The sequence below is a fragment of the Taudactylus pleione genome, unplaced genomic scaffold (genome assembly GCF_031769625.1).
Source record: "Taudactylus pleione unplaced genomic scaffold, aTauple2 ptg000611l, whole genome shotgun sequence".
Classification (NCBI taxonomy): domain Eukaryota; kingdom Metazoa; phylum Chordata; class Amphibia; order Anura; family Myobatrachidae; genus Taudactylus; species Taudactylus pleione.
In genome coordinates this window covers 4,746,655-4,774,561 of record NW_028285013.1, presented here as the reverse complement: position 1 = coordinate 4,774,561, position 27,907 = coordinate 4,746,655, and positions in this window count along the sequence as shown.

Genomic DNA, 27,907 nt, shown 5'->3' with positions numbered 1-27,907 from the left:
AGCTACACCATCCCCTGCTCCTGCGTCGTCTCTCAGCACACCACCCTCCCTGCGTCAATTCTCAGCACACCAACAACTCCCCAACTAGTCGTCTCAGCACACCATCACCGCCCCCCCTGCATCGTCTCTCAGTTACGCAATCAGCTCCCCCCTGCATTGTCTCTGTCACACCATCATCTTCCCCTCCATTGTCTCTCAGCAGACACAGATACACACTGACATATATATATATATATATATATATATATATATTACACACACACACAGACATATAGACACACTGACATATATATACACATACACACACTGACATATACAGTACACACACTGACATATATATATATATACACACTGACACATACACACACTGACATATACACATACACACTGACACACACACACTGACATATACAGTACACTGACACATATATACATACACACACTGACATATACAGTACACTGACACATATATACATACACACACTGACATATACAGTACACTGACATATACACACTGACATACACATGCACACTCTGACATATACACATACACACACTGACACATATACAGTACACTGACACATATAGACATGCACACTAACATATACAGTACACTGACACATATATACATACACACACTGACATATACAGTACACTGACACATATATACATACACACACTGACATATACAGTACACTGACACATATAGACATGCACACTGACACATATATACATACACACACTGACATACACAGTACACTGACACATATATATACATACACACACTGACACATACACACTGACATATACAGTACACTGACACATATACAGTGACACAAATACAGTACACTGACACATACAGTACACTGACACATATACAGTGACACATATATAGTACACTGATGCATATATACATACACACACTGACATATACAGTACACTGACACATATAGACATGCACACTGACACATATATACATACACACACTGACATACACAGTACACTGACACATATATATACATACACACACTGACACATACACACTGACACATATACAGTGACACAAATACAGTACACTGACACATACAGTACACTGACACATATACAGTGACACATATACAGTACACTGATGCATATATACATACACACACTGACATATACAGTACACTGACACATATACAGTGACACATATACAGTACACTGATGCATATATACATACACACACTGACATATACAGTACACTGACACATATACAGTACATTGACACATATACAGTACACTGACACATATATACATGCACACACTGACATATACAGTACACTGACACATATATACATGCACACACTGACACATACCTCCCAACATGACCCTCTCCAGGAGGGACACAATGATCTAGTCCTGGACTTCCCTGGTAATTTGTGATTGGTGGAGGCTCCAGAGGTGGGGCTGCAGTACAGTCCAAAATTCAAACAGGGGAGTCACAGCAACTGCCAGTGAGTCCCAGCCAGTGATGTTTGGCAGTGTTAGAAATGACAGTTGGTGTGGTTCCTCTGTTTGAATTTTGAACTGAGCTGCAGCCCCGCCTCTTACCAGGGAAGACCAGGACCAGAGCATTGTGTCCCTCCTGGAGAGGGTCATGTTGGGAGGTATGCTGACATATACAGTGCACTGACACATATATACATGCACATACTGACACATATACAGTACACTGACACATATATACATGCACACACTGACATATACAGTACACTGACACATATATACATGCACACACTGACATATACAGTACACTGACACATATATACATGCACACACTGACATATACAGTACACTGACACATATATACATGCACACACTGACATATACAGTACACTGACACATATATACATGCACACACTGACACATATACAGTACACTGACACATATATACATACACACACTTACATACAGTACACTGACACATATATACATGCACACACTGACATACAGTACACTGACACATATATACATGCACACACTGACATATACAGTACACTGACACATATATACATACACACACTGACATACAGTACACTGACACATATAAACATGCACACACTGACATATACAGTTATATACATACATACACTGACATATACAGTTCACTGACACATATATACATGCACACACTGACATATACAGTACACTGACACATATATACATGCACACACTGACATATACAGTACACTGACACATATATACATGCACACACTGACACATATACAGTACACTGACACATATATACATGCACACACTGACACATATACAGTACACTGACACATATATACATGCACACACTGACATATACAGTACACTGACACATATATACATGCACACACTGACATATACAGTACACTGACACATATATACATGCACACACTGACATATACAGTACACTGACACATATATACATACACACACTGACATACAGTACACTGACACATATAAACATGCACACACTGACATATACAGTTATATACATACATACACTGACATATACAGTTCACTGACACATATATACATGCACACACTGACATATACAGTACACTGACACATATATACATGCACACACTGACATATACAGTACACTGACACATATATACATGCACACACTGACATATACAGTACACTGACACATATATACATACACACACTGACATACAGTACACTGACACATATAAACATGCACACACTGACATATACAGTTATATACATACATACACTGACATATACAGTTCACTGACACATATATACATGCACACACTGACATATACAGTACACTGACACATATATACATGCACACACTGACAGCCTACACAGACACAGATATCTCTTTCACACAAATGCAGCCAGCAGCCCCCTCCCCACACATAACACACACCAACCTCCACCCCCCCCCCACACATAGCACACACCAACCTCCACCCCCCCCCCCACACATAGCACACACCAACCTCCACCTCCACCCCCCCCCCACACATAGCACACACCAACCCCCATTACCCACCTGCAGTGAGCAGAGAGAGCTGGGGAAGGAAGAATCACTCCTCTCCTGGTACCCGGAGTCAGACGCCAGCTCGTCTCAGGCAGGTCAGGGAACAGGGAGAGCTCTCACTCTCTCATCAACAAGACTGCCTGTGAGGGGCTGTGCGCTTCCACTGCAGCTTCCCCTAGAGGCAGCCCAACTAGCAGCAGGCTAGCAGGCACAGCACACTGACCTGCTCGTTATTAGTCGGGATACAATGATGGCGGCAGGGGGAAGGGCGGGCGGGTGTGCATGCGGGTATGATGCCCTGCCGGCGCCCCCTCTGCTGGGCTTGCCAGGGCACGTGCCCTGCTCGACACCCCCCCCTAGTTACGCCACTGCCCCTGAGAATTCTGAGGATGTTCCAGACACTTGTTGTAATTATCTGCATTTTTAGCCCTGCCCCCTGTATGACATCACACAGAGGGGGCGTGGCCTTACCAGGGCTGAGAGGAGCGCTAGTTACAGCAATGGCGCTGCTATCACTATTGTGGTATAGACAAAGGGATTACGGGCCCCGAGTCGGACACAAAGTGGCTGCAATGTGGGAAGTGGCGGAAGCCAAATTTACTACCTTACACCAATGTGGCATCCGTACGGCTGAGGCTGCACCGTCCACTGTTTTTCCATCCACTGCTGCAACTGCCATCATTAGCGACAGATCGGTCAAAAGCAGGCGTCCCTTCTCCGTACACATGCCTGAGAATAGCGCAGGACTCTAGCTACACGCCCAAGGCAATCTCACCAGACAGATCTCTTGCGTGCGGCCACGACACGGCAAATACACATCACCACTTGCGGCCTCGTACGGACCTACTCAGAACCAGGGCCAGAGTGAGGTGATGACGGGAGAGATGCACTGGTCAGTGTAGAGATGTTAATACGATCACTGGTCATTAGATTATTTTATACACATTTGTGGATATGCTTTCTCATTAAGGGTGAATTACATTTTCTAGAGAGTTTTCAAAAAGGGAAATATTCAACCATGGGACTCTCCAGAGACGTCACCGGGTCTGATGACCGCGGTGCGCACTCTGGATAACCCCCACGTGCAGCGTTGAAAAGGAGGTGTGGCTTAAATCAAGGAGGTGTGGCTTACATAAAGTAGGTGTGACTTAAATAAAGAAGGCGTGGCCTTGCTGCGGAACCCGATAACATCACTCTGGGGGCAGCCCAGCATCGCCGGAGAAGCTGGTCTGCCCTTGGAGACTAGGCTGTCTTCACTGTCGGCTCCTCTGCAGGAGAATGTTACACTGCAGCACCCAGCTCCTGTCACCCTCCGAGGGTGACAACTGGGTGTGGCCCGCACTCCCCTCTTCCCGTAGTGAAACGACTCATATTTCAGGTTTTACTATCCTTTTATTCATTTTCTTCCCAGCCCTAGTTTGGATTCATGTTTTCACAAGAAACAAGGATACAACAAAGGCGCAGGGATCCCATCGCTAGCTATTTCTTAGCCATTTTATGGCACAACATTAATCATCTACATGTCAAGATTTTCACAAAGTTGACTTATAGATTAGACTTAAAAAACTAAACAGTTAATACTGAATTTCTGAATCATCTCAGGTTAATTTATATATTGAATTTTTATATTTAAATTGGATCATTTTTGTCATATTGTTTTTACTTGAATTCACCTTGTGAGTGTTAAATTGCATTATTTTATAATAAATTGTATTTATTTTTATATAAGTCGACATAAAATAATGTGGCAGTAGTCATTTGTACATTTCCGTGCTTATTCCGAGCTGAGCTCCGCCTCTCTTCTCATGCTTTGGCATCATTTGAAATTATAGGATGACTTCATTTTTGGTATCTGTTGGTATCTGTTGTCCCCTTGGATAGGCAATTGGGTGTTTGTTTTTTTTCAAATATTATCATCAATTCTATCTGCTCCGTAGCACCTGCAGATGTGTCCTCATACATCTGGCCTCCTTGCGCGTTCAACAGCCCTTCAATTCGCACCATGCTGTGGCGTGAGTCGGTAGCGCAGAACATCTTTTGTGCAACTTTTTCCCTTAAAATGCATCTTATTTGCAAAGCGATGCAAATAGGACAGCGGTGTGAATAGAATGCACAAGCAGCTTATGATGATTAAAATGATATGCAGCATGCCTATATTCTGTGTGCAACTGCGGGTGCATCTGCATGTTACAGTGTCACGGCGGCTGACACTATAACGTAGCATTTCGCATGCAGATACAGCTGCAGTCGCACGCAGAACCCAGGCATGCAGCATATCATTTTAATCAGCATAAGCTGCTTGGGCGTCCTATTTGCATTGCTTTGCGGATAAAATCCATTTTAAGGGGAAAAAAGATGCTTTGTGCTACCAAGTCGCTCAACACTCACATGTTATGTGTAACGCGAATTGTAAAGCACAGAGGATAGATGTATGTGAACACGTCTGTATGAAAGGGGATTTTATCTTTTTTGCATCATGAACAGTTAATACTTCCCTAGCTCTGACCGGCTAACCCTCTGTCACAAATCCTTTTTGATAATTGACAGCTAAAAAAAGCTGCTTGGAAAGACAAGGCACCATACCAAAACACCGCCCAACACGGTATTACACTGCACGTCTATCTTTACCTTCTGACACTCTTCCCTGGACTATAAATACATGCTTTTTTTTACCATTAGACCTGCTGATTAATATATAACCATGCAATGAGATTGATGGGCAGTTATTTTACTTTGGGTGGCAGATTCTGATATAGCTGTAGTTATATAATTTGTCCTTCAACATCACCATATAAGCCACTGGTACAAAAGTAGATCTGCATGTTAATGGCGCTCTTCCGATGCAGTTGTGCTTTGTGGATCTTTAGAGGACGCCCCAATATTCAATATTCCTCCTGAGAATTTCACAGATCCAACTGGTGGCCTCTCCTGTGTATACCCATCACTGTCAATTTTCTTGTTGCAGCGGTAATGACAGTACAATTCCTTTAGTATTTTAGTATAGTAAAATAGAAGAGCATGTCCACATTGGGTGCATTATAAATTGGTCGTCCTTTGCTTAAATGCCTCGTAAAGTTATTTGCAAACTCAGTTAAACTCAGCTGGTGGCGTCATCGATATCTGCAAAGCGCACACATGGACGTCTGATGCAGTTTGCTTGTCAAGTGATGACCTTGCTGGAGAAAGACGCCCTATATCCAGGACTTTTATTAGTAAAGACAGAATGAGGTTAATAATTCAGGGGCTCTGGTATTACATGTATGTGACTAAGTAAAACATGTAAATAAAAGTATACAAAACTTGCTTCGTGTTCTGAAAAATCTGGTGATGGGTCACACGTATCAGACCTGTTTGTCCCATGACGTTGGGCCTGGAAGGACAGAAAGGACTTCATAATAGGAGTCTGTGAAGTCTTTGTTCCAATCTATCATAGTCTGATTCAATGACATGCAGACTACTCAGTCAGAAGGGGAGATGTATCACATCTTCGAGAAAGTTGAAGGGGAAAAGTTGCCACAGAACTAATCAGCTTCTAGCTATCAATTATGTACAGTAGCACAGTCTGTAAAATGACAGCTTTAAGGTGATTGGTTGCTATGGGCAACTTCTCCACTTTATATCTCTAAAAAGTTTGGTACATCTCCCCAATTGTCACTCTTTCGGCATCTGTATCATATTCTTACAGGAAGCGAAAAAAACCACAAAACTTTTTACTTCTAAATACAGGAAATAGGTATTTTGCAGCATTATCGTTACTAATGTAGCATACAACAGTCTACACAGTTTAGGTGCACTTAATAAAAAATGATGTTTAGATCCTGCATCATTTAGCAAGTCCACGTTGGTCAAAAGTCATCTCCAGTGGGCTTCCATTTCTGCAGTCCAAATGACTACATGGAGGAATTTAGAGTTAATTATATCCAATATAATCCATAAAACGCAGAAAGAAAAAGAAATGATGTGGATCCAAACTAATGAGAACATTTATCATGCTGGAGCCAGGTCTGACTCTCTGGTTGGCTTTCACGGCTCATTAGAATGGAGAAGGCCAACTGCTGACGCACTGTTGCACCCAACTTATGTATTGACACAAAGAACTATATTTCCTAATAGTTATTATTACACCCCTCTACTAACTTGGTACGCAAGTCTGCAGTCGCACGCACCCGGTAGGTGTTTGCACTCTGCGAATGCGTACTCACTGTGCAGCGGACACGCAGAACCACTGGGAAATGATTGACAGGAAGTGCCGTTTAGGGGTAAAGAGTGGGAGTGGTCGAAGGAACGCAGGCGTGCCTGTGCATTTGAACGCCGTTACATGCAAAATTAAGCCCCAGTGGCGGCATACGCAGCCAGAGGTCTAGATGGAGACAGGAAGCTTCGCAGTTTGTGAGTCAGGTCAAGCTCAACCACAGCTGTGCGTATGGGTCCAATGTTACCGATGTTTTTGCTGACTTGCTGATGTGTGTAATGGGAAGTGGGCGGCTTTATACAGTGGTGGGCGTCTTGGTACAGTGCTGCGATCACTATCATTTGCATAATTTCGCAACACGCGGGTGCGTGCAATTGCAGTCTTGCGATGCAATCTGAATGAGGCCCAATAGCCCTTGCCACTGACAATATGATCATGCCACGGTGTTAATTTACAATTCCATCAATATGTAAATCTCTCAAAAGTCAGCAATTTACTGGGCTGGGTTTCCCAATCTTTGGGCCAGGAAAACAAAAATTGGTCAGCATGCAAATTAGGGTGGGCCACCAATAAAGCCATATTAATTATATAGGCCTGTGTCCTGTGACATTATTACTTTGAGTGCCGCCCGACTTGGATGTTGTGTATCGTGATCCACCTGTGTTGGCTTGCGTGAGGAAGGCACCTGCTTTACCACTCATATTATCTGGAGAGGAGTGCTGCTGGAGTGAACTGTTTATATATATATATTTAAAAAAATATATATATATATAATGTAGGGTAGAAAGGACGGCACTCGGTGAGACTTCACAGCTGGATAAATAACAATAGCACAACTTTGCTTTGAGTCAACGTTTCAGTGTAGACACACTTTTATCAAGACATACCAAAAAAAAACAAGAAAAACACTACACTGAAACGTTGACTCAAAGCACAGATGTGCTATTGTTATTTATCCAGCTGTGAAGTCTCACCGAGTGCCGTCCTTTCTACCCTACATTTCATGTTTTTTTTGGAAGGGCATCGGAGCATTGCTGTTGTATTCTGAGTGCCGGGCTGGCTTGGACTATATATATATATATATATACATATATATATATATATATATATACATATATATATACATTATGGCTATAATATTTTGTGGGAGCATCTAATTTATCATTTCAAACCAGTTCATTTGTAAACCAAGAGTGATTTACTTTTAGCAAACAGCTGTGCCATTACAGGGAATATTATAATGTTATATTAATTCATTCAAAACTGATCCATAAATCTGGGCTTTAGCTGGATATTGCGTGGAAAAAAAAGGTATCCTATGAAATTAGCTGCATAATAATAGTACAATTTATAAATTATGCAAATCTTGATTCCCATTAGGTTGATCATATAACTAATGTACAAGGAAAAATAGCAGCTTATGAATACTGATAAATACATATGTGGGGGGGGGAGATTTATCAAAGTTTGGAGAGAGATAAAGTAGAGAATCAGCTACTTTTATTTTTCTAGCACAGCCTGTAAAATAACAGAAGCTGATTGGCTGGTACTTTATTTCTCTCCGCTTTATCTCTCTCCAAAATTTGTTAAAACTATCTAATAGAGAAGCTGATTACAGTACAGTACAGTATAGTATAGTACAGTACAGTATAGTACAGTACAGTATAGTACTTTATAGAACCGTTGAGGCTTTTTTGTTTTTTTTAGAAGCACATTTAGCATGTACATTTCATGTTCAGTAACAAAATACTAAATATGTTTTTATTTATGTTTGATTATATTAAATTGGAGGGGAGGGGATGGTGAAATGTTCTGCAATTACAAATAAAGATAGAAATATTGTCAAACGTGGCCATGCATATGTGTGCTAGATTGGGCAGTCACCCAGTTGTTTGTTGCTTGGCGGTGTGGCCACCCTACATTAATATTTTAAGATTACCATAGCTGTCGGGTCATAAGATTGGTTCCATCCTTGCCCTATTGGTGTAGAGTTTGTATGTTCTCCTCATGTGTTTCCTCCAAGTGCTCCAGATTCCTCCCACAATCCAAAATGATATTGTTAGGTTAATGAACTGCTGACAAAACAAATTAACCCGTGTGCGTGTGTGTGTTTGTGTGTATGTGCATGCATGCATACGTGCGTATGTGTGTGTGTGTGCCCATGTGATAATATAGAGTGGGGTAGGGACTGATGTGAGTGACTAAATAATATCTGTAGAGCTCATAAATAACCAACTATAAATAAATACAATTTTAACTTTTAAAGACTCAAAGGGGTAAATTTAAAGTGTGGCCTTGCAAATGTGGAGGTGTTGCCAATAATAATACAGTCAGATTCCGGCGATTATTTACCTAGCACATTCTAGAAAGTGATAACTAGAATTTTGTTGGTTACCAGGGCTATTTTTCTGGAAAAATAGGCTCAGGAACTGGGGGTGGAGCTACAGAAAAACAATTATATATATCTAGACATATATAGTAGTTAGAAAAGAAGGCACTAAAAGGGACTTTAAAATTAAACTTATCATATTGAAAATACATTTTGGCCCTGTATATTACGTCATAGTTATTGAGAGGTTCTGGACCTGAGTTCCTGCTTGTTCCTGCTGAAAAACAGCACTGTTGGTTACCATGGGCAACACCTCTAATTTTGTAAAAGACTCATAAAGCAAGTCGATGGCCACTGAGTTTTTTCGCACTCATTCTGTTTATTGTATGGAACTGTATCAAAAAAATGAAACTCGTATGAACAAAGTAGCCTGGATATTGGAAATAGGTGTCAGCAACCTTGCTTAGCCCTAGCTCATTGGTTTGGTGAATATTTTTCTGTATTATCAGCAGGATGGTTTATTTTTTTAGCCAAATCTTTTGGAGGTTTTTAAAACAATGAATTAAAAACATTACTTATTTTCATAGACAGTAAAATTTCCTTTTTTATTTTTTTTCAATATACTGTATGTGCCAGTGTTTTCATGTTATTTCTCTGCTTTAACCATCATATAATAGAAAGCATATTAAGCATGTATTGCCTTTCAAGACAACGTTCCTGATAACAACTTCTATATGTTATATCTGCCCTGCTGGTCTATAGTTAGTGCCTTCAGCCCAGAATACCTGTGATCAGTAATTCAGCATGTTACAATGTGTTGCTGGACAGCTGCAAACCGCAATACAGAATGCACATGTGCTTATCACAGGACCCCCAGGAGAGACAGGTATCCCATTACCACGATTCATATAGTCACAATACGACGAAAATAAACACATCACATTGCGATGAGTGGTTGCCAAAAATTACTAATCATCATCATCAATAGTCCTGTAATGAATATTCCGTTTTTGCTATTGTACAATCATTTTCTTTCCTCACATATAATTCTGTTAGTATTATTTTAATGCAATTAAAAAGTTAAACTACTATATTTTCTATTGCATTTTAATCAGGATGCCTTGTATAAAATACATTGTAGGTTTTATTTGCAAGAATATTAATGTACATTTACGCAAATAAAAAATATTTTTGTACTGTATTAGACACTGAAATATATAAATATATATATATATTAATATGTACAGTCATAACATTAATTTAAATGTCCAACACAATACAACAACGGTAGTGAGTACATGCACGTGTTAATGTATTGAATGGTATAGATTTTGCTCTTAGATGATTTGTTATTAAAATTCGACAATTATGCTTTATAGCAGTGTATCCCAACCTCAGTCCTCAAGGCACACTAACAGTCCAGGATTTAGTGATAGCCATGCTTGAGCACAGATGGTTAAATCAAAATAACTATGGTACTAATTAACACACATGTGCTCAAGTATGACTAACCTTAAAACCTGAACTTTTGTGTGCCTTGAGGACCATGGTTGAAAAACCCTGCTTTATAGAAATTTTATAATAAATACTGATAATCAGTATTAAGATTAGTTTGCAGTAAATGCGAAAAAAATATTTTTTTTGTACATGTGTCTTTTTTATTTCTTGACCCTTCAGTTTCTATATATTGGCATCTATTTAAACTCTGATTTATTTTGTTGAAATATGTATCAGAGTTCTGTCTCTGTATTGCATTATCCAGTATATGCTAATAAAACAGCTCAATCATTTTATATTATTTAGATAAATAGACAGACAGATACGATAGATAGATAGATAGATAGATAGATAGATAGATAGATAGATAGATAGATAGATAGATATAGATAGATGTGCTCTTCCACATTACTGTTAAATTTAGTAATTTTTATATTTGTAATATTAGAAAATTGTACAACACTAAAAATAAGCCAAAAAAAGCCATACAACTTTTGATTAAAATCATAGTGTGTAACTGATTTTGTTAACAGTCCCATATCTATTGGGAAAGCTCTTTACTATTATTATTTTTAAATATATATATACAAATATATATATATATATATACCATATTGTATTTTACATGTATGTTTTTGTTCATGAACTGCTTGATGTACATGTACATGTATACTGTATGTTTTATTTGTATAAAAATTTGTTTTACATATTATATATTTTATTGTAAACTAAGAGGGGAAAATTAGGTCAAACTAACTGGCCAGTGTATAAGTTAGGGTGCAAGAAAAGTAGTGCACTTAACAAAGTGTTTTGCAGCTAGTTTTCTATGCAGAGCTGCAAAACACTGAAGTAAAGTTGCAAACTGCTAATATGAGAGGAATCTAGAAAGTTTATCCAGAAATTATAGTACTACTTATTTAGATGTCACTTTGCAGCCTCATGTACTGTAACATTATTATAAAACAGTCTTAGATAGAAGACTTTAAGAAACGGCAAAATATAATTAATTTAAAAACACAATAAAAAATTCCTTACAATTATATACTACATAATTTATCTCTGCTTTGCTGGTAGATATAATATATAACAAGTTACTTTGTATAGTAATTTAATATAAATGTGTGCTAGTGTGTGAACAAAAATCTCATGCAGCTAAGTTCAGATTCATGTAAATCTTGTAAATATATTTGCAAAAATACTGGTGATACTGTATGTACAGTAATAATCTTCTAAAAATGCAAGAAAAGATTTTGAAAATGCTTTTTTTTAAATATTTCTAATTAACATGTTTTATGCAATCATACCTGAAAAACTTCTTAAAGCTTGTATATGAGTCTTTTGAAGAGCTTTCATTACAGTTAGTTAGTTTGTAAGTCCTTCTGAATATTAGTGACCTGGCTGTTATACAATTTTATAATTGTAAATGGTGAAATAATCTATACAGTAATATATAATAAAAAAGGCTTCTCAGAATCGATTGCTACGTGCAAATGTAAAGTTGTTTTTTTTTTGTTACATAATTAGCCCTGTCAGTTGTAAAAATAATAATAATAATTAACCTTAAAGACGACACTGAGTAAACTGTAATTACACTCTGGAAAACTTTGATCATTTGAATTTCACCCCATGTATCCTAAATATTTCAGTCTGAAGAGTAAATTACATGTTCATTTAAATTATTCTGGCTTAATACCAGGAAAATCACCTTGAAGCTGTCTGTCTGACATGTCGCTGATTTCATGTCTTCCAAACATCATTCATTAATCTATTGCTGCATAAAAATAACTACAGTACTGTCAACTATTATAGGACTTCTATTTAGAATGCACTAATTATTTGTATATATTGTGCAATAATTATGTGGCTTTTTTTCTGTTTGCATATACAGTCTACTGACACAGAGTGGTCAGTTTATTAGGTACACCTGTCTTATCCATGTATTTGACAGCTGTATCAGTGTCAGCATAATACAGATATAGCCAGACTTGGGCAATCATGCCGTCCACATGCTCAGACAATCACAGTAACAGGGGGTGGGTGATGTTAATGTTGTGGGTGCAGTCCAGCACCCAAGGTCGGCTTGAGGCACGTCCAACCAGTGCGGTCGAACAGGGGCACCACCTCTTAGAGGTCGCACCTATCCGAACCATTCCTGATTTCGACGGGACAGTCTTGTGTTTTGGGCACTGCCCCGCTGTTCCACCAGCGGGCAAAAGTGTCCCGAGGGCAGTTGGGAGTTGGGCACATCCACCGCCGCAGCTGAGCAGAGGTGCCGGACCCCGGAGAAGACGTGCGGCATCCATTCAGTGCAGTAAGAGGGCTGGGGGCAGCCCCTCAGCCTGACGTTAAACGGGAGGCGTGCCATACGGACATGCCCCACAAATAACATAATTTAGAGGGTGTCACCTATGGTAATTAGGTCACGCCCCCCTTTCGGTCCATGCTGGGCTTCATCGCACACATTTAACGGTCGCCTCGGACCCGTTCTGCACAGGGCGCGGCTCCTCCTGAAGCCGGCCCTGCCAACACCTCAGGAGTTGAATTGTGCAATAAGACAGAATAAGTCTTGCCCCAACTCTATGTGCAGACTTAGAGTTCTGATTTACTCCTCTAAGAACCTCTGCAATCTGGCTTGGACAATTTGCAATATGTAGTACCTATCCTTGTGTATCAATACTTATTTCCCTATAGATTGTAAGCTTGCGAGCAGGGCCCTCTTACCCTTATGTCTGTCTGTTATAACCCAGTTTTGTTCTATTAATGATGTTTCCAATTGTAAAGCGTAATGGAATATGCTATATAAGAAACTGTTAATAAATAAATAAAAACATTTACGATGTGTCAACAGTTCACAGGCAGAATACGCATTAAATAAAATGTGATGTTAGGCCTGGCATAACACTGGGTGCCAGGTATGCCTGTATCAGTGCATCAGAGACAGTAACACTTATCACGCATGCCAGTGTCACAGGGGTGCTGAAATCTTTTCACCACCTAAACAACATACAGCCAAACACAGTTCCATGTTTTAAAGTCTATTGTTGAGAAGGACTTGTGCTAACGGTGGTTGACATGACTCCCGCAGACAAATGGGCAAAAGTCAGTGAACAGCTGAATACAGATTTGGATCTGAGACATATCATGTATGGCAGCCAGTAACTACAACAAATTCTGTCCTCCAGTCTCTCAAAATCAAGAAGGTGCGTCTTCAGTCTAAAGGAATAAAACATTGTGTACTGAGGAACTGGAAAACACTGACTTACTCATGGAAGGATCAGGATATTGTGAAAATCTCACAAACCTTGGTTCCATCCAACCAGGTGCCAAGGATGGAGATTGGTGGTGGTGGGGGTGGCCTAATGGCATGGCGGTTGCATTTGTTATATGCTGTAGGCCAACATTATAAAGGGGAGCATATCTGAACATTGTAGCTAATCAGTTGCGTCCTAAAATAGCAGCAATGCATCTGTTTGCAAATGGGCTTTTCAACAAAGTCACGCCCCGTGCCTCAAGGTAAGTCCCGGAATGGTTCCAGAAACATGACAGTGATTTAAACCTATAACAGCAGCCTTGCAAGCTGCCAGACCTCAGTCTGATCCAGCATCGGTGGGATGAGATGGAACAAGCTATTCTGTGAAGAAATCCACAACCGGCTAATGTGCACTAACCGTGAAGCGCATTGGAGTCAACATGGACTAGGATTGTAGTGCTGCACTTCTCTCACCATTTTGAGTGAAAGGGTTAAATATTCTTAGCAATGGGTTGGCTATATTGGCGTGATTAAGTGGTAGTTGCTATGCTCTGGGTTATCAGAGCACTCCCATTCAGAGCCGTAAATAGAGTTTTTGTTGCCCTGTGCCAGAAAGAGCATTGGCGCCCCCCTCCCATTTTTTAAATAGTGACATAAAATAGAGTACCTGAAATCGGGCCATGGCCTAATGGGGAAGAGATAAGGGAGGCCAGGAGATGCTGGGGATAAAAGAAGAGGAAGTTATAAGTGAGAATTGCTTTTGTGTACAGAGGTTTCTAGGTAACCATATTCACCTTGCCTTCCTGAGCTGACAGGAATACTGCTACAGCTGATTCATTAGCCTTTCTAGGCTCAATACTACTCTATCATCACAGCTGCTCGGCAGCACTTGCAGCAACCTCTGTCACATGATTTCCACCCAGGAGCTGATTGGCCAGGACTTGCATAAATACGTTCAGTGCCCTTTTCACCTTGCTGGTGTTAGGTTCTTCCTAGTCACCCTTTTGCTCATACCTGTAGTTTGGTATTTATTGTTTTACACTCACTGTTTGATGCTTGCTCTTTGGATTAACCCTTTGACTGCTGCCTTCCTTTTGAACCTTGCCTGTAATTTTGACCACTGCTCCAGTCTGCAGCCTTGTCCGCTCCCCCCTTGTAAGTGGGCGGTCCAGGGAAGCCAATTATGCGATTCGCGCTGTAATCTCAGCATTGTGTAGCAGGGGCGTGGCTGCAATGACGCGATTGCAAAGTCCTGCCCCCAAATTCAGGGCACTCCCCCCTGCTATGCCGATCTGGCTGCCTCCTCCCAGCAGATTGTCGCCAAACTCTGGTCTGCACTGGTGCTGTTAGCAACACTTGCACCAAGGGCCTGATTCAGACCCTCTCGCTGTCGGAGGCAGCTCGCAGGTCTGATGGGCGTGTTTTTTTTTCTCTCCAGCCCACTCGCAAAGCTGTGGGTGACCACCCACAGCTTGTGCGAGCGGCCTAGAGTCCATCGCGATTATCGCGACCATCAGGCTTGCGATGAGACCCTGTGGTAACGTCTCAGCTCCCGCAAGCCCGAGAGGACTTCCTGCTCTAATAGAGCAGGAAATCCACTACTGACATCACTAGTGATGTCAGTAGGGCCGCCCACAAACACCAGGCATTCCTAAGGGAACACCTGCGTTTGTGCAGCCACCCCCCTCTCCGCCTACAAAATGGGGCGAGCTGTCACTCACCATCAATAGCCACCCCGTCTTGCAGTGAGACCCGTAGCGACGGAGCTGCCATCACTGGATGGGTCTCGCGCATGATGTGGTTGAGTTTCTTAGGGGCATATTTATAATAATATGCAGGTATGCTCCATTGAAGGTAACAGACTTATGCCATCTGAAGATGGCGTTAGCTCATGCATGAAAGACAAGGGATGGTGGAAGGAAATCAGGAGATATCCTTGAAATCTCTGAAATCTCCTGCTTTCTGTTTTATTTACATACCAGTGACACTAAGGGCCCCAATTATCCACTCGCTAAAGGGCTTAAGTCATGCTTTCAATATTTAACAAACAGCGGTAATCTTAGAGTACTGCTGTTTGTCACTACATTGCTCTCACCATCTTTAGATGGTAATAGCAATGACCCGGCAGCAGCCTTTCCGGATTCAGCGAAAACTTCCAGGCACTGCCGGGTCCCCATTGAGCAAAAGTGTCATGCGCGTGCCATGCTCAGCAATTGGCTGCCAGTAACAGAAGAGAAGATACAGCTGAAGAGGTAGAACGTCGCTGGACCTCGATCGAGGGGTAAGTAATGATGAATACCAGTGGCGTATTCGTTAGTATCACTGCGATACTAAACGAAATACGCCACTGGTAATAAGTTATGTTAAAAAATGTCACCCTTAATTCTGCCCTTATTTTAAGGGCAGAATTGCTTGATAAGGGTTTTAAATTATATGTTGGTTTGTGTGTAATCAAAAATGTTTGCGTTGTTTATTTATAAATTTGAAAGTTTAACACATACGTATATACAGTAGTATACTAAGATATAATATGTCATAGAAGATCACATAGAAGCATATGGTATCACAGCAGAGCATACAGTACTATGATAAAAGGTGCACAAGATAAGCCAATTACGACAACTGATACACTATTATACTAACTACTATTAGTTTTTATTTTTAAGCTGTACCAGTTACTTTTATTTATATATAAGCCCTGACAACACATGACCCAAGGACCTGAGAGTCTCATATCTAAAACCTCCAATACTTATGAATAATTGTAGTACATTGCCATCAGTTAAGATCACCATCTACACTATGATATAAATTCTTGGTAATAAGTAGTAAATACAAAGCATATATAATAGTGTGGTATAATGAGAGAAGTGCCATCAACACGATTGGATACACTAGATCACATGACCGTGCATTATTTCCCAATGACTGCACACCTCCCAGTGTAACCACATGGCTGACCTACTTTCGATTGCCATGAATACCTCATCACAAAGCCACAGCACTATCACTCCACAAGTGTAAACAATAACATCTCTCACAGAGACACTGCTCACAGAAAAGCAGCACATTACTGCCTTACTGACAGAAATATGCATCTCTGACAGAAAAAAATATCAAAATTACTACATAACTCAAAGGACCTGACATCAATCCTCACCAAAGATGACTGGTACAATTGCGATCTTTTCAAAGCATTCACCTATTTGCACTCCAACCTGTATTTCATTTCAAAAATATTGCAATAAATTGCAATAAATTTTCAAGCTGGCCTATTGCGTCATGGTCTCTCCTTCTGGTCAGTCCTTTCACTGACTCACCAAAGCATAAGAATTGCTTTGCTATATTTGTCACCAGGTATTGATACTAACTACTATTAGTTTTTAAGTTGTACCAATTAGTATATTGTGTGTTTATACAGTATATAAGTCCTGACAACTTTTGACCTGGGGACTTGATAGTCTCAAATTTCAAACCTACAATACTTAGGAATAATTGTGGTATATTGTCATCTGTTAAGATCAACATCTACACTACAATTCTTGATAAATACTCTAATTTAAACTAATTCAAAATGATTTTAGTATTTGTTGCAGCAAGTTGCATATAACTTTCCCATGGGAGAATTTTTTTAACAGGCAAGTTCCAACATAAATCTACACAACTTAGAATTCTGCCATAATAAATACAATTTACGATGCAGTACAAGCTATTAAAGCGTAATTCAATAATAAAAGTCCCTGTCGCCAAACCACGTTGGTCATATTTTAATTTTCTTTTTTTTTCTGAGCAATATTTTATTGTACTTTTTTTTTGTTTTTATTAATCCTTATTTCTGGAAGTTTTCTAAAAGCAATCATTGGCTAAAATAACTAACCAGAATGTGAGATTTTTACCACTGTCTAAAAAACATCTGGTGGATGTTTTAATTGTACGTATGACTAACCACAAGATTGTCTCCTGGAAGAAAACCTACAATCCCCACTAAGAACTCACATTTGGGAATGGTTAGATTCAGAACAGGTTCAATAAAGTTAGCTTCAACAGACTGTACGACTACCATGCAATAATTAAAAAAAAGGCATCTTAGTGTTTTTATATGCATTATACACAGTAACACCTAACATGTAATTGCATACAAAAATGCACACATAAAATATTTAGCAACAAAATACAAAAACAGCAACATCACATAATTTCCTTTATTTGAAATCACGCTGAAAATTTTTCTAATAACAAAAACACTGGCTTACATTACACTGCACATGTATTAATTACATGACTGTAAATAAACTTGTGTTTTACGCTGAATTCCCCTTTAAACATATTTATATAATAGCTATCCAGTACTGTATTAGTTAACATATATATTTTTTAATTACAGTTGGTAATTATGTAATTTGATTCAAAACAATTATCAGTATTGCATTTTGAAATAGTGAAATAAATACTTTGAAATGTTTAGACTATTTATATATTTTTAAAGTACCGGTATGTTCAATTATAATACAAAAATGAACAAATGAACGAATGAAAATCATTAACTATATAATGTTAAATATAAACATGTAAAACAATAATTAACTCACACAAAATATTAATAGCAATTAGCAGTCCATGTACCTGTCAAGGCAATACTCCTAAGTGTACTTGTTCTAGCTTAGACCTTCTCATGTTTTTAAAACACCAAACAGGCATCGACCAATCAGATGTATGTTACAGTATTTATTTAACATATTATTTTACCTAAAGAAATAATTGCACTGGCTTGTAAATGTCTCATCTCTTCTTCAAAAGCCTGAGCTCACTTTGCACAGAGAGAGATCAAAGCTGCTGGCCGGACTCTTCAGCTGTCTTTCAAAGGCATTTGACATTAAGCGAGTGAAGACCATTCAAGGGCTGTGTATATTTCTAATGTGTCAGACATCTCGCTCTCAATAATTCAGTGAATGTAACTTGTTATTTTTTTCCCCCCTCACTGAGTGTGTAGGATAAAATAGCTGCTTAATTATAATAATCCTCTTCTCCATAAACAAATAAATGTATGTCTATTCATGTGTTGAGCTGTCCTTGTGGGCTTTAATTCAGATACCTATCATTATCTGTCTATTGGAATTATTACTACGATCAAACTCTGCAATCTTTTTCGAGAGTCTAGAGCACAAAAAGATAAGATGACTTCCCCAAGGTCGCTGATGAAAGATATTTAGCTTTTAGGGAAGAAAGGTCTGCAACTGATTATTACTGTAGTAGTATTATCATTGTACTACAGTAATAATTGTATTATTATTACGTAGTGTTATATATATATTATATATATATATATATATATATATATACACATACAGTACTGTTTAAAAAATTTTAGGCAGGTGTTGGAAAAAATGCTGCAAAGTAAGAATGACGGATATCGCCCTAAGGGCCGTATTCAATTATAAGCGAAAAGTCAGTTGGTTTTGGGTGCGAAAAAATATCGCCGCTTATCTCCGTATTCAGTTCCAAATCGGCGAAAATGGGACCCAGCGAAACTGAAATCGTCGAAAAGTTCTGTCAGTTTTGGGGAAATCGGCCTGACACCCCCAAAAGATGCACTGACATGGGGGATCACTATGGGTACCCCTGAATAGCCCTGTTAAAGGTATTTGGGGGTTTTAAATGGTCCCAATAGGCGCTATTTAGCTTCTTCCAGCAAGTGGTGAAGAATAGCATTTTGCAACTCTTTTGGGGGAAAATAATTAGTCCAATCAAATTTGGGGTACATGAAAATGGGTGCAAGCATATTTTAAAGTTGCTAAAGTCAAGCATTAAAATGCGCCAAAAACGCACCTTCAGCAAACACATGCAATCAAAAATACACCTCCCCCATACTTTCAGACCCCCCCCCCCAAAGGCTATTTCGCTAGTTTTTGAATTTGTACACGCACTTTGAATTTTTTTTGCCAATTTTTTCAAAGTGCTTTTTTGGGGTGTCCTGTGTGGGTTTTTTTTGCATTTTTTATGCAGTTAGCGTCAGTGGGGGTGCAGGGTGGTTCCCACAATGTTGCACCCCAAAACCCCAATTCTGCACTTTTTTCCGCCGGGTGTTCATAGGCGAAACATTTTCGCCTATTACATTGCATTGCATTATCGCACCGCCGAAAAGACACTGAAATTGAATATGGGGATAAATGAAATCGGTGAAAATGACATAATCGGCGAAAAAGTATCGCCGAAACAGACTTTTCGCTTCTAATTGAATGTGTCTAACACAATGGTGTCCTAAGGACCACTAGCCTATTACTTGGCTATATTAATTCTATTGCGGATTGTCTGCTCTACATCAGAGCTTAGTCTTTGCTGCTTACATTCAACAGGGGTTCTGTTCACCAACTACACTTTTACTGCTTTGAAATCTGTGCCTGGGAGAGACTTTGGTGATGCAGTATAACTACCTTGTGTCTTGTTGCTGTGCTCAGTCTTACTATGGTGTATGACCTGTGACATGAAACTGTCTATCACAACCTCACCTTTGTAGCAGAGTTTGGCTGTTCCTCACCCAGTTTTAAGCCATCAGTCTGTATAGCGCCGCTGTTCACGTTGGCCACTCCCAAGACAGGGCCCCTTCGCAAAGCAATACAACTCAAATAAAAGATGTTGGCAGAAGCGATTTCACCGTGGGCGAAGCCGCGGGCAACAGCTAGTACATTATACAAATTATTGATGGCAAATACTCCCAAAGAGGAAGCTGAAGCAAGCACAGTTTTTATTTTTCCCAGTTTAGCTCATCAATGACTGGATATGGAGACAAATGAAGACTTATTGAGGGCTTCATTCCTGGAAATGTGACCCTAAAGAACAATTTAAAGGTTAATTTTAAACCTCTATGAGTGAATCCTGAAATCTACTGCACAAAGTTCAGGAACACACCCTACACACTCATATAAAATCAAACTTGAGATGGCTGTAGGGACTTGAGGCTTTTGGACACATGGGCATTGATCACACTGGTGAACCCTGACTTGATCCCATGTCATGAACAACAAGAAGGCCTGTGTGTCCACGGCTGGTGGGCAACTGAAAGACATTCCCATAACCCATGTTGGATTGAGGCTATATAGAAGGATTTGTGGAAGTGGGAGTTTTGAAGGGGTTTACCACAGATGTGCTGTTGGGAAATTACCTGGGCCATTGAATGGTTACTCTTGAATGACCACACTCCTGCAAGACAATAAATCTCTGCCCCCAGTCACTTAAACAAGATAATGGTGATTGATTCCTACTCCATGTCCCACATTGAATGAGCAAAGACCTGCATAGTGTCCATCTTAGACAAAGGCTACGGGCGTGTCCATTTTCATTGGATTGTGAATAATATACTGTCAGGGTTTCCAGACTCATTTGGATGATACTCCCATTTTTAGTGATACCTAGGAAGAGCATCCAGAGCACACTGCCATAGTGGAGAACTTTATCTGAGACACAGGGCTGGTGATCAGACTCAAAAAATGTCATGTAGGCAAACACGCATTGCAGAGGTATTATACCCAGGGCACTGGGCTGGAGAGGGGTAAGATATGGCCAAGTCATCTATTGTTTTTAGCTATTCTGAACAGGCCCTCCACCTGATGGAGTATGCTATTATGGGTACTATAAAAAAGATTTGCACACCCCAATATAGTGCATTTGACAGTACACTGGCCAACATGAGAGACAAGACATATTCCAAAACTGTGAAGATCCCCATGGTCCAAGCAACCCTTCTCCTAACTGAAAGAGGCACTGTTGCAGAGACCATTGCTGACAGCCAAGCACCTCCAGAGATGGTTCATCATCCAACTGCCTCATAAATTAAACTGGGACCATTGCTGATCCAGGGAGTGAAGATGAGCAAAACCATCCTGAAGTATGTATTTTCCAAAAGAAGAAAGGTGATCTGTGCTTTCATTGAAAAAGGTTTAACCATTTTATTTGCCCTTAAGAAGCTTCAACCATATTTACATGGGTCCATCCAGGTCAGTGGGGTCCGCGGGACTACAGTACACACTAAATCAAACACACCCCTGCCGGCGATGGGTAGTACATCCACTGACAGTAAGTGTACTACCCGGCTCCCGCAGTGCGTGAAGGGTCTCATATTGCCGAGCGGGAGGGAAGGAGCGGACGGCGTCGGGCGCAGGAGCGGGGATTCGAGTAAGTAGCTTTGTGTTCTGTGTGTCTGTGTGTTTTAGGTGTAAGGAGCACTACTACTGGGGGCACTGTATAAGGGGCACTACTAGGGCACTGCATAAGGGGCACTACTGGGGGTACTGCATAAAGGTCACTCCTGGGGGCACTGCATAGAGGGCACTACTGGGGGCACTGTATAAGGGGCACTACTACTGGGAGCACTGCATAAGGGACACTACTAAAGGGGGTATTGCATAAGGGGCACTACCACTGGGGGCATTGCATAAGGGGCACAACTACTGGGTGCACTGCATAAAGGGCACTACTAATGGGGGCACTATATAAAGGGCATTACTACTGGGGGCACTGCATAAGGGCACTTTTACAGGGGGCATTGCATAAGGGACACTACTACTGGGGGCACTGCATAAGGGGCACTACTACTGGGGGCACTGCATAAGGGACACTACTACTGGGGACATTGCATAAGAAACACTACTACACTAGGCATTGCATAAAGGGCACTACTGCTGGGGGCATTGCATAAGAGACACTACTACTGGGGGCATTAATGTGCATATGGAAAGAAAAGGAATGTTCCCAGAGTGACGAGAAATGGTGGCATGTCATGTTGACATGCCCCCTACTTTTTGGTATGCTCACACAGATGGAGGGGGGCATTTTTTATCTTGACCTGGGCACCAATACCCTAGTTACATCACTATAGGGTACCAAAACATATTTTAGCAATGGTGATAAGTGTTGACCATTTCCCCTCTAATTATCAGGACTATGTGATTCAGAGGTTGGTTATACTGGACTGGAAGTACAGCACCAGTCATCTCAAAGCTTCAACAAACACAAAATGACTCTAGGTAGTTAATCCAGGGGGTGAACACAAATGTTCCTTATCACCAAGATTAATCTCTTTTGTGGAAGAAAGGGCCTGATTCAGACCTGCTCGCAAGCATATTGCGCTCGTTAGCTGTTCGCACGAGTGAGACCTTCACTTGCTCCGGAGCTCGCAGCAAAACGGGGCGGCTGTCGATGTTGATCGACAGCTCGCCCCTTTTTTAGGTGGGTAGGGGGGGTGACTGAACAAACAGAGGCGTTCCCTAAGGACTGCCTGCCGTTTGTGGGCGTCCCTACTGACATCACTCGTGATGTCAGTAGTGGACTTCCGGCTCTATTAGAACTGGAAGTCCATTCAGCATTGCGAGTGCAGAGACCCTACCTTAGGGTCTCCTCCCAATACCGATGGTCGCGATAATCACGACTATCTCCTGCCTGCTCGCACGCGCGAGCGGACAGGAAAAAAATACTCCCCGCCCTGATTCAGAGCGTGCGCTTGCAAATAGCAAGAGGCTCTGAATCAGGCCCCATGTCCCTTATCTGCCAACTTTGGAGAGACCTGTTCAGCAAGAGTTTACACAGCACACAAACCCCTTAACCACACCAGAGAATAAGGACTACCAATCCCCACAGCTGAGGAGGATGGTTTCCCCCTGATGTCCAGCATGTAATATTAAGGAAATGGAAGGGGCATAAAATGCAGTACACAACAATTGAGGGGCTTGGAGACAGGACTAGCTGGAGGCTATAATTTCCACTGGATAAGAGGCTGTGAGAAGAGGCTTTAAAAAAATCGACGGCGCTGCCGGAAACAGGGATGTGTCGGCCCCATTTTCCGGGAGTGGCAAGGCCAGAGCCTGCATCCAAGGACACAGTTTCCTTCGTTGGGTGTTACTGGAAAATAACAGGGGAGTGGCTAGCCAGTCAAGAGCGTGTCGCGGTCAGTGACTGCGTCCAAATGTGGTTGCAATATCCGATGGTGCGACTGGGGCAGCCAATGGTGATTCTTAAAAGTACAGCGGCAGATTAGTGCTGCAGACAGTGTGTGTCTCAGTAGGAACCCCATTGGCTGCAACATTAGCATTAAGACGCAGCCGCAGCAGCGCAAAAAGACACAACGGCGGCTGCAGTAGCGTCCAGGCCCTCAAAGTTGGGACAATTTGGCAGAATCCTACATGTTTTTGGATTGTACATAGCAGCCAAATCACAAACACAGGGAGAACATACTAACGTCACACCCCCCGGCCACGCCTACAAAATGGGGTGAGCTGTCGATCAACATCGACAGCCGCCCCTTTTGTTGTGAGCCACGGAGCAAGAGATTTTCTCTCTCGCTCCGGGGCTTGTGCATGCGCAGTGCGGCCGCTCCGTGTGCGCAGAGCACACCATCGACCCGCTCGCGAGCGCTTAAGCGCTTGCGAGCGGGTCTGAATCAGGCCCCCAGTTCAGAAAGACCATCATTAAACCACAGTGGAACATCATCCCCAAATAGTCCCCTAGCAATACGTCACCACCCTGAAACGGTCACTTCCTATCAATCATGGTGTGAAGACTCTGCGTGCTCACTGCGATCGCTTCCCAATCGCAGCGGCCGATTCGCGCACGTGCACTGCGTCTTATACGCAGGCGCAGAATGCAAACATCGGCTGGCTGTGTACGCATGCAGCCTTCCGATCTAACCTGAATCAGGCCCTGAGCACGCTATGCATACATTTAGAGGATACGAGAGCGGCTGGTTCGCCAGACCTCTCGGGCTGTGAAATTATGCTTTCTGGGTGCACACCGTGCGAATACACGAAAACGATATATCGTTGGAATGTCATGGGAGAGTCGGGGGTGTGTAACCAGACTTTCAGGCAAGTTTGTAGTACATACAGTGAAGGGACAGACGGTGCGGCTATAGTGTAAGCATAAAGGTGAACAGATATTCGCATAATGTTGCCACGGCCGTCTGCATTTATGCACACTTTACGTCTGACTCAAAAACTGTCTTTAGGTGTATTGCTGCTGTATTATATAAGTGTGGGCTCAGAGCGCTCTCCCACATTCTGCATTTAGCAGAAGGAGATCATCTACCGTTGATAAATATATGTATATACTGTATACTAATACATGGCTTGCAGCAGCTGAATAGAAATAGTATAACTGCGACATGAAGTCAGTATTATAATGTGAGACGCTGCAATTGGATTGTTTCTAATGGGGGCAATGAAAGACCTGTTTTATAACCTTGTCACTTCCTTAATAGCCTTATATGCAATCATGTCTGCATTCAATTTCCTGTACATGTGTACGACAGGACGCCCCAGGGACCCGTCGCCTTCACCCCTCCGGTATCAGAACAAGCCCTTTCAGCTGCTGGACAGCAAGGAAAAAAAAGCACAGACAATATACACTGGTTTCCTAAAAGGTAATAAACTGTCCGAATTCCTGCGGTTTCCCACTGAATAAATATTGTTCATGACTTAAAGTATGTTAATATATTCTAGACAATAAAGTTAGTTATTAAAATCTAGGTTTAAGTGGAGGCAGCGATATTGTTGGCTGAGCGTATATTCTTGTGGGTGCAGGCAACCAGGGGCATACCTATGAAGAGGGCAAGCTATGCATTGCAAAAGGGCCCATGAGTCATGAGGGCCCTGTGCCAGCTGGAATGACACAAGCGAGGTCCTGGCACTCTGATCTAACCGGCACCAGTATTTTTGCTCTTCCTGGTTGCTGGCCCCTCCCCATGGACCAGTGACCATATTATTACAGAAGGATTCAGCCCCATTTCCGGAATGGCTACGTTTCCTGTCTTAAAACAGATAATAATCTAACCACATGGGGTACAATAACAAAATAAAGTAATATATACTGTATAATACACTATTTAAGTTTTAATGATTTTTAAGAAGGTATTATGCCAGTCAGATATCTGTGTTTTTGTATCAATTTATCAATCAGGACTGAATTGTTTTAAAGATATGAAATTAGTGAAGAAAGAGTTTATACAATGCATATGATAAATGGAGTCCTGTAAGGAAGACACCTAAGGCACTGTAGGTGTTTTGAGACATTTTGGAATTTATAGAACTTTCACATTTCTTCTGAATTAAATCACAAGGGTGTAATTTTGTTATTCAAAATACTACACTATATATGATGTATTTTTTTTTCCATTGCAGTTGGATCATTATCTATATTAAGGTGAATTGTAAGAACAGTGCAAGTGTAAACTCATTAATATTTTTTATATGTATTTGTTTAGAACTAGAAATACTTTGAGTGTTATTAGGCTGCATATTTTTTTTATTTTATTAAATTTGTACTGTTTCCATCCCAAAAAATAATCCAGGCAGGCTGCACAGCAGTCAGGGCAAGGGGCAGATCTGCCCCTCCTCTTCTTAAATTTTGCTGGCTCATCTCCTGTCATTGTGTTCCCCCTCTCTCCCCTCTTCTCCACCCCTCACCTTTCCCCTTCTGCTTTTCACATTCCTTATCTTGCACCTGCTTCTTTGTTCGTCGGTAGGCTTGCCAACTAGCGACAGCTTGAAGGTGGTGAGAAAGAGTCCCAATTTTTGCTGAAACAAGGTAAAGTGAAATAGGGATGGGTATCGATTGATAGGTATTGATTGATGAAAAATTGGTTCTGTTGATTTTATCTTTCAATGTATTGTATGTATTCCAATTACCTCCAGAAAATGCCACCTCCAAATTCTACACTACCAATCAAAAGTTTTTGAACACCACCATTTTTCCAGTTTTTATTGAAATTTATGCAGTTTAATGTCTCAATATACTTTGACATTAAAAAAAAACAAATAAACATTTGGAAATACAAAAAGAAATCATAGAATTATTTTGTCTAACAAAATTTAATCAAAATTTTTGACTCCTCAAAGTAGCCACTTTTTGGACATATAACCGCCGAACACACCCGTGGCATTCTTTGCAAAATGGAAATCAAATATTGTTAGGTAAGTTCTTCCCAACACCAAGGCAGAAGTTCCCAATAATGTGTTGCACTTGTAGGTTGCTTTGCTTTCACCTTCCTGCCCAGTTCATCCCAAAACCAGCTCAACATGGTTTAAGTCCAGAAACAGCGCTGCCATTGCATGATTTAAAATCTACCATTTTGTTCTTTTCCTCCAAGGTTCTGTAGTTCTGACATAGCCTGGAGATATGTTTTGCATCATTATCTTGATGTAGTATGAACTCTTGACCAACTAGGCATAGACCAGAGGATATTGAATAGCTGCAGAATGCTGTGGTGGCCCTTTTAATTCAGGGCAGTGATGGATTTCCTATTAGGCATGAAAGAACATTCCTAGGGCCATTATGTGCTGGGGCGACAGCCAGGGGTGGGCTGGGCCGTTCGCCTATACATGACTAGTGTGGGCACTGCCACATCATTTAAAAACTCTTCATAAAGGAAACCCTTCTCCATCTGTCGGCAGTCAGCCCCCATACCAGAACAGAAGGACCACCCCTTGGTTCCGTCAGGCATTGTTTAGGGGGGACACAGTGCACACTGTTTTCGTGAAGATGCAATTATGACATCATTACATCACATTGCGCAGTGCAAAGAGGAGCCAGGCCAGCCATCTGACATGAGGAGAGCCA